Source organism: Myotis brandtii, unplaced genomic scaffold, assembly GCF_000412655.1.
Source record: "Myotis brandtii unplaced genomic scaffold, ASM41265v1 scaffold114, whole genome shotgun sequence".
Lineage (NCBI taxonomy): Eukaryota > Metazoa > Chordata > Mammalia > Chiroptera > Vespertilionidae > Myotis > Myotis brandtii.
The window spans coordinates 419,793-427,240 of NW_005353927.1; the positions used below are offsets into that span (position 1 = coordinate 419,793).

At 51.0% G+C, this 7,448-nt stretch overlaps 1 long non-coding RNA gene across 1 annotated transcript in view; it reads right to left on the reverse strand.

Annotated features, from left to right (window-relative positions):
- The window catches only part of LOC106727874, a 17,541-nt gene that overhangs the window by 281 nt on the left and 9,812 nt on the right, over window positions 1-7,448 (reverse strand). Inside the window, exon 2 of the long non-coding RNA XR_001364121.1 lies at window positions 4,485-4,487. This is a non-coding gene — a long non-coding RNA (uncharacterized LOC106727874). The remainder of the gene's footprint in view (window positions 1-4,484; window positions 4,488-7,448) is intronic.

Below are 7,448 nucleotides of genomic sequence, written 5' to 3' on the forward strand. Positions count from 1 at the left end.
ACCCCACCCCCATCTGCAAATCCTGCCAGTTGAAGCTCCAGACCTCAGGGAGCGAGACAAGCTGACCTTGTTGTGCCTTGTTCAAATTCCAGATCTACAAGAATCCATGAATATAATATATACAAGGGTTGTTTAAGCCCACTAAGTGTGGGGTTGTTGTTACAAAGCAGCGGATAACTGGTACACCAAGTAAGCGGAAAGGCAGGTGGATGAGTGGCAGGAATCTGGGCACGTTTTCTTCCAATGGATTTTCTGTTTTCGGGGAAGAAGGAAGCATGGTCCCCACTGAGAGTGAAGAGAAAGGGAGGAGGTGTAGGAGATAGGGAGGAGAGAGAAGTTATTAAAAAGTCTAGGAGCTGCCCCGCCCCTGGGGGCCCTGGGAGGGGAGCAGCGTCCGGGGCAGCAAGGAGGGCAGCCTGATGGTCAGCGGCCAGCGGCAGGAGGGCCCCGGGGGCAGACAAAGCCTCGGCTAATGAATGGGAGCGCATCCGCCAGAGCCCGGAGCCCGGGTGATGCAGAAGGACCATCAAGATGACAGTGATCTCGTTTCCAAGGCAACAAGCAGGTCTGCGCAGCGTGACTTTACATCTGCACCAAGAAGTACTTCACGCGGTACAACCCCTGGAAAGCAGTGGTCTGCGCCCCGCGGTGCCGGGCTCCTGCGTTACAGCTTCTGTTTTCCAGTAACATGTCTGGTTCGCCGTCGTCATGAACATCCCGAGATGGAATTACTTTGAAAACACTGAAGGTAATGTACGTTTAGGGGCAAATGGAGCGGTCGGCTCATTTTCTCACCAACCTGAGATGTCAACAGGATGACAGCAGGACAGCTATGGTGAGTCATGGAGAATAACCAGGAAGCCCATCCCAAAGGGGGTGGTGACTTTGCTTCTGATAAAATAAACTGTAAAATGGAAGAGGAAGATGATGGAATTCCGAATCACAGTTTGGGAAGAGTGGACTTTAAGATTGAGCAAGAGGACAGGAAAGCCGCTGGCAGCGGAGGCGAGGGACTGGCGGCTGTAAGCCCCCTGGGAAGTGTTTCCCTGCCGACCAATGGGAGGACTGCGGGCCCTGCTCTCCCAGGACTGCAGCGCTGTGTACAGTGTTGCCATGGAGACCGTGACGCGGAGCGTCCTGTGCAGCCGCAGCACGAACTCCAGGGAGAAGTCTCCAGCCTGGACGCATTTCTTCATCTCTCCTCCGGACACACGAAGGCGGTGTGTGTGCTGCGTGAAAGAGATCAGCGGAGGCAACACACACACACACACACACACACACACACACACACACACACACACAAAAAAAAAAACAAAACAAAACAAAAACACGAGAAGGACCTGAACCGGAGGTGTCTCCTGGGCCCGTGAGGAGGGCGCTCATCCGGGAAGAAGGCAGCGTGTCCGCCGGGCCTCCCTCCCCTGCCCTGCACCGCTGCTCCCTCCTCAGCCCACACCCGTGGGAGACGTGGGCACCGCACTGTCACCCATCAAACTTGTCCGGCAAATAACCTCCACGATCCCGTCTTCTGAGCGAGTGACAGAAGAATCTGTGTCTGTCGTCGCCTCTGACTTGTCCGTCTCTGAGAAGTCCGGGCAGGAAGAAGCCCTGGTGGATCCCCCTCCACCCTCCATCCCTCCTCACTCCCCCGCAGGATGACGCTGCAGAAAGTGAGCCTGAGAAGAGCCCCCCACTTCCAAAGGGCACCTCAGGATCCCCAAGGTGGTCCTCGGTCTGGCAGCACTTCTGCCTGCCGCCTCTGGACACTCCAAGGCCGGGTGCACTCACTGCGTGAGTGAGCTCAGCAGAGGGAAGAAGGGGAGGGACCTGGGTACCAGCCGCCTCATCCAGCCCAGAGACCAGTGCGGGTGCGGCTATTACGCAGCCCTGCTCTGCACCCACCACCTTGCTGTCCGCCCTCCCCTGAGAAGAGGCAGGGGGATGGGTGGAGCCCTCGCATGGTCGAGTAGGTGCTGTATTCCAACAGAATCAAAAGGCAAAGAAGAGACTGCAGTCGGCCCTGGCAGGTTTGGCTCAGTGGATAGAGCATCGGCCTGCAGACTGAAGGGTCCTGGGTTCGATTCCGGTCAAGGGCATGTACCTTGGTTGCAGGCACATCCCCAGTGGGGGGTGTGCAGGAGGCAGCTGATGGATGTTTCTCTCTCATCAATGTTTCTAACTCTCTATCCCTCTCCCTTCCTCTCTGTAAAAAATCAATAAAATATATTTAAAAAATAAATAAATAAAATAAAATAAAAATAGGGGTACCAGAAGAGCAAATGGGCTAGAGGGTCTAAAAGCCAAACATTAGCTCTCCCTTGAGGTGCAGGTCCTGAGGTTAAAGTGAGACTTGTCAACGTGGTTGTGGGTTCTCCTCCCGCCACTCCCCACCAGAGGCAGGTAATTGGGGGTCTGTCCTCTGAGGCAGTTGAGTGAAAGGGATCAGGGAGTTGATGGGAGGGGAGGGTTGCAATGATTGCCCCTGGGCTCCAAGCTGGGTGAGGCTGAGTGGGCATGAGAGGCGGAGCCAACGGAAAGCAGTTGGATCAAGGAAGGGAGGGGGTTCCCTGATTGAAGAAGTTGTGGAGTCAAGATGCCAGAGGGAGTGAGCTGGAAAGGTGCAAAGGCTGGCGCTGGTGTGGGCTGCTCAAAGTTGAGATTGTGGAGGGAGCCAGTGTGGTTACTGGTGTGACAAGGTGTCTGCTCTGATGGGAGGGAGGGAGGGAGGAAGGGGTGAGGGAAGGTGGGAGCAAGGTCTTTGCAGGAGAAGAGGTGAAGGCGCTGAGGAGCCAGCCCTCTGGAACAGTCATCTCTGTGCAGTTTGAAATGCCCACGAATTGGGGCAGGAGAAAGTGACGGAAGCTGAGGGACTGAGGGCAGAGCGCTGGGGTCTCCCAGTGTAGCAGGTGGAGCAGTGCAATTGGTGAGATTCAAAGTGGAAGGTGTAGCTCTTCCCGGAGCTGCTATTTTTATCCCGTGTCACTCTATTCCACCCAAAGGACATCTGACTGCAACAGATGTCGCCATCCTGAGGATGTGGGGTCGTCATGGCAACCACATCTCCATGACGGTAGGAGGTGGGGGTGGGGCCTGGCATTCATTTCCATGGAAACAGGCCCATATCCTGGAGGAAGAGTGTCATCATCTGAAAGACCTTTACTGACCTGGGATTCCTTCTCTTATCAGCCTTACTCCTTCTTCTAGGAAGCCTTCCAGGATTGCTCCAAATATCTCTCCCCCATCCCCACCCCCAATTCTAGCTTCTACTCTGGATCCCTGATCTTGGGAGAGGAGATGGAAGACACGAGGGTGGTGTGGGAGTAGAGGGTGTCTGGGAGTTCATGGGAGAGATAGGTCATCAGGAAAACCATCCATAATATTTATTTACTCAACAAATATTTATTGAGGGCCCACTATGCAGGGGAAACTGCACTAAAGCCAGGGATACAGTGGTAAATAAACAAACTTCCAGTCTTCTCAGAGCGTAGTCTATGAGTAGGAGGGAGACAGAAAATAAGTAGACAAACAAACACATAGAGTTGTCCAATAGGAATAGAATGGAAGCCACATAGGTCATTTTTCATTTTCTAGTCCTTGTATTAAACAAAATAAAAAGAGCCCTGGCTGGTGTGTCTCAGTTGGTTGAGCATCATCCCACGTACCATTCCCCTTCAGGGCACATGCCCGGTTGTGGGCTTGATCCCTAGTAGGGGGTGTGCAGGAGGCAGCTGATGGATGTTTCTCTCTCTCTCCCTCCCCCTTCCTCTCTCTAAAATCAATATAAACATACTTAAACTAGAGGCCCGATGCACAACGATTCGTGCAAAAATGGGCCTTCCTTCCCCTGGCTGCCGGCACTGCCTTTGCTCCGACCCAGAGCCACCTTTCTGCCTTCCCACGTTGTCCAGAGGCCCAGAGCAGCTGGGGTGGTGCAGAATGCCTGCATCATCGCCATGGCGATGACACAAGCATCCGCCCTGCCCCCGGCTGCTTGGTGCCTGTGTATGCAAATTAACTCGCCACCTTTGTTAGGTTAATTTGCATACTCACTCCTGATTGGCTGGTGGGCATCGCAAAGGTACAGTCAATTTGCATCTTTTTTATTAGTGTAGATTTTTTAAAACTTTTATTATTTTTTTTATTGCTTAAAATATTACAAAGGGTAGTACATTTGTCTCCTTTATTTTCCCCCTTGACTTTCCCCCAGCCTCCCCTACCCACCCCCAGTGTCTTGTGTCCATTGGTTATGCTTATATGCATGCATACAAGTCCTTTGATTGATCTCTTACCCCCCCTCCCCCCAACCCTCCCCAGCCTTCCTGCTGTAGTTTGATAGTCTGTTTAATGCTGCTCTGCCTCTGTATCTATTTTTGTTCATCAGTTTAAAATAAAAAGAAACAGGCGAAATTAGTTTTCATAATACATTTTACTTAACCCAATTGTGGAAGGCAGAATAATGGCCCTGAAGATGCTTATGTTCCAACGCCCTGAATCTGTGCATGTATTTCCTGACCTGGCAAGAGGGATGCAGACTTGACTAAATTAAGCAGCTTAAAATGAGCTAATCCTGGATCATCTGGGGCGAGGGGGGGCAGGGGGGGGCGGCCCTGTAATCAAGCTTCCTTATAAGGAAAGAGGAAGACAGAACAGTCAGAGAGAGGAGGATGTGATTCAGGAGCAGTGGTGGGAGTGAAACTATAAACACGCTCGTGAATGTTACATCATAGTTCAGTTCATTATCTTTGAGGTTTTGTTTTCCACTTGTAAATTGAGCTGCATCTTTTGTTGTTGTTGTTGTTAATCCTCCCCCAAGGATATTTTTCCATTGATTTTTAGGGACAGTAGAAGAGAGAGGGAAAGACAGAAGAGAGAAACATCAATGTGAGAGAAACACTTCGATTGATTGCCTCCTGCACGAGCCCTGACCAGGGTCCGGGTTGGGGAGGAGCCTGCAATCAAGGCATGTGCCCTTGACCAGAATCAAACCCGGGACCCTTCAGTCCGCAGGCCGATGCTCTATTCACTGAGCCAAACCGGCTAGGGCTGAGCGGCAGCTTAAATTCTTGTAGTTTCCTCAAATGTTTGACTGCAATTCTCTAAACTGACATTTCCAATGTCCTGCCATCCTTTGACTTGGAGTTATGCAGAACTGAAACTGCCCTTTTCCCTGAAGCTCTGTGAACTGCAGCTAGACAACTTGATGTAAGATCCCCACAATAGCTCTTGCTTAGACAATCTCCGTGCCTGATGCTGTGTGAGCCACTAAAAATGTTTGCCTGACATCATCAGAGACATAGCAACTGCAAAAGACACTTCAAGCCTCGAGTCTAGAAATCTCCTCAACTGGCAGCTCTCCAGGCTCAGAAACTGTTTTATAATTTGCTCCAATCATTAACCTTTGTCTTTTTTCTTTTATTTTCATAGACATGCCTTTTATTAAACTAGAGGCCAAGTGCACGAAATTCATGCACGGGGGAGGGGTCCCCTCAGCCCAGCCTGCACCCTCTCCAATCCAGGACCCCTTGGGGGATGTCCGACTGCCAGTTTAGGTCCAGTCCCAGGGATTGGGCCTAAACCGGCAGTCAGACATCCCTCTCACAATCCTGGACTGCTGGCTCCTAATCAATCACCTGCCTGCCTGCCTGGTCGCCCCTAACTGCCCCCCCTCGCTGGCCTGATCACCCCTCACTGCCTCTATGTGCCAGCCTGGTCACCCCCAACTGCCCCCACCCCGCTGGCCTAGTCATTCCTCACTGCCTCCCTGCCAGCCTAATCGCCCCCAACTGCCCCCGCCCCAATCCCCCCCCTCCAGCTGGTCACCCCATGCAGCCTGCTGTTCAGTCATTTGGTCGACCCTCACTCACCCCCCTGCCAGCCTGGTCACCCCACGCAGCCTGCTGTTCAGTCGTTTGGTCATCCCTCACTAACCCCCCTGCTGGCCTGGTCATAGGCAGCCATCTTGTGAGGGCATGAGGGTCAGTTTGCGTATTCCCTCTTTATTAGCTAGGATACCTAATTACTTCCTTACACAATACAGGCCTAACTTTGGGATACCACCTGCCTCACTGCTTCCTAAAATGAGACATAAATATTTAACTGGCCATGGCTGGGCAGCATCATCCCGATACCCCAAGGTTGTGGGTTCGATCCTCAGTCAGGGCACATACAAGAAGCAACCAATGAATGCATAAATACATGGAACAACAAATCGATGTTTCTCTCTCTCCCTTCCTCTCTTTCTAAATCAATAATTTGTTGTTTTTGTTGTTCATCCTTACCCGAGGATATTTTTCCATTGATTTTTAGGGAGCGTGGAAGAGAGAGGGAAAGACAGAGAGAAACATCGATGTGAGAGGAACACATTGATTGGTTGCCTCTTGCAGGATCCCCAAACAGGGCCAGGGCCAGGGCTAGGACCAGGGCCAGGGCCCTGAGGAGTCTGCAACCAAGGTACATGCCCTTGACTGGAATCAAACCCAGGATCCTTTGGTCCACAGGCCGACGCTCTATCCACTGAGCCAAACCGGCTAGGGCTAAATTAATAAATTAAAAAAAAATGTTTTTAATCTTTAACTGAACTGACCTAGTCTCAGGCCTAAGAGGCTGATTCAATGAGATCTGGAGCAATCTGCCAACTCAATACAGGTTCAAGCTTACACCAGGTAACGCACGATGTTAAAATACTGCAGAATCTCCTGAACCGCTGGCCGGGTCTCAGGCCCCTGAGACACCGACCTCGTTTCGTTAATGAACCCTTCAAGTTTGGGACGAAGGCTAAGGATTGGATGCCAATCTATTGCCTGGATTTCAATCTAGTGTCTGTATAATTATTATAGAATTTGCTACTCTCATCCTATTTATTTTTTAATTTTTAAAAATGTTTTTATTGATTTCAGAGAGGAAGGGCGAGATAGAAACATCAATAATGAGAAAGCTGCCTCCTGCACGCCCCCTACAGGGGATTGAGCCTGCAACCCAGGGATATGCCCCGACCTGGAGTCGAACTTCGACCTCCTGGTTCCTGAGTCCACGCTCAGCCACTGAACCACACCGGCCAGGCACTGTCGTCCTATTTAGATGTGTGCTTTCTGGGTGACGTTGTGCCCTGCCCTTGACTTTCAGCACATCAGCTACCCAGACAATTAGTATCCTCACATTGGCTCCGGGGCCTTAGCATCACAGGGTGAAGTGCAGTGTGAGCCCGTTTGTTACGTCTCGTTTTGGAATGCAAGCATCTGACTCAAGCGTCCATTTCAAAGACGGTGACCTCAGATGAACACACCGTCAGTCATGTGACTAGAGAAAGAGCCAGGCCACTCCCCCAGGGTCCCAGGGTCTTTTGTTTTATTTATTTATTTTTTTAAATATATTTTATTGATTTTTTTACAGAGAGGAAGGGAGAGGGATAGAGAGTCAGAAACATCCATGAGAGAGAAACATCCATCAGC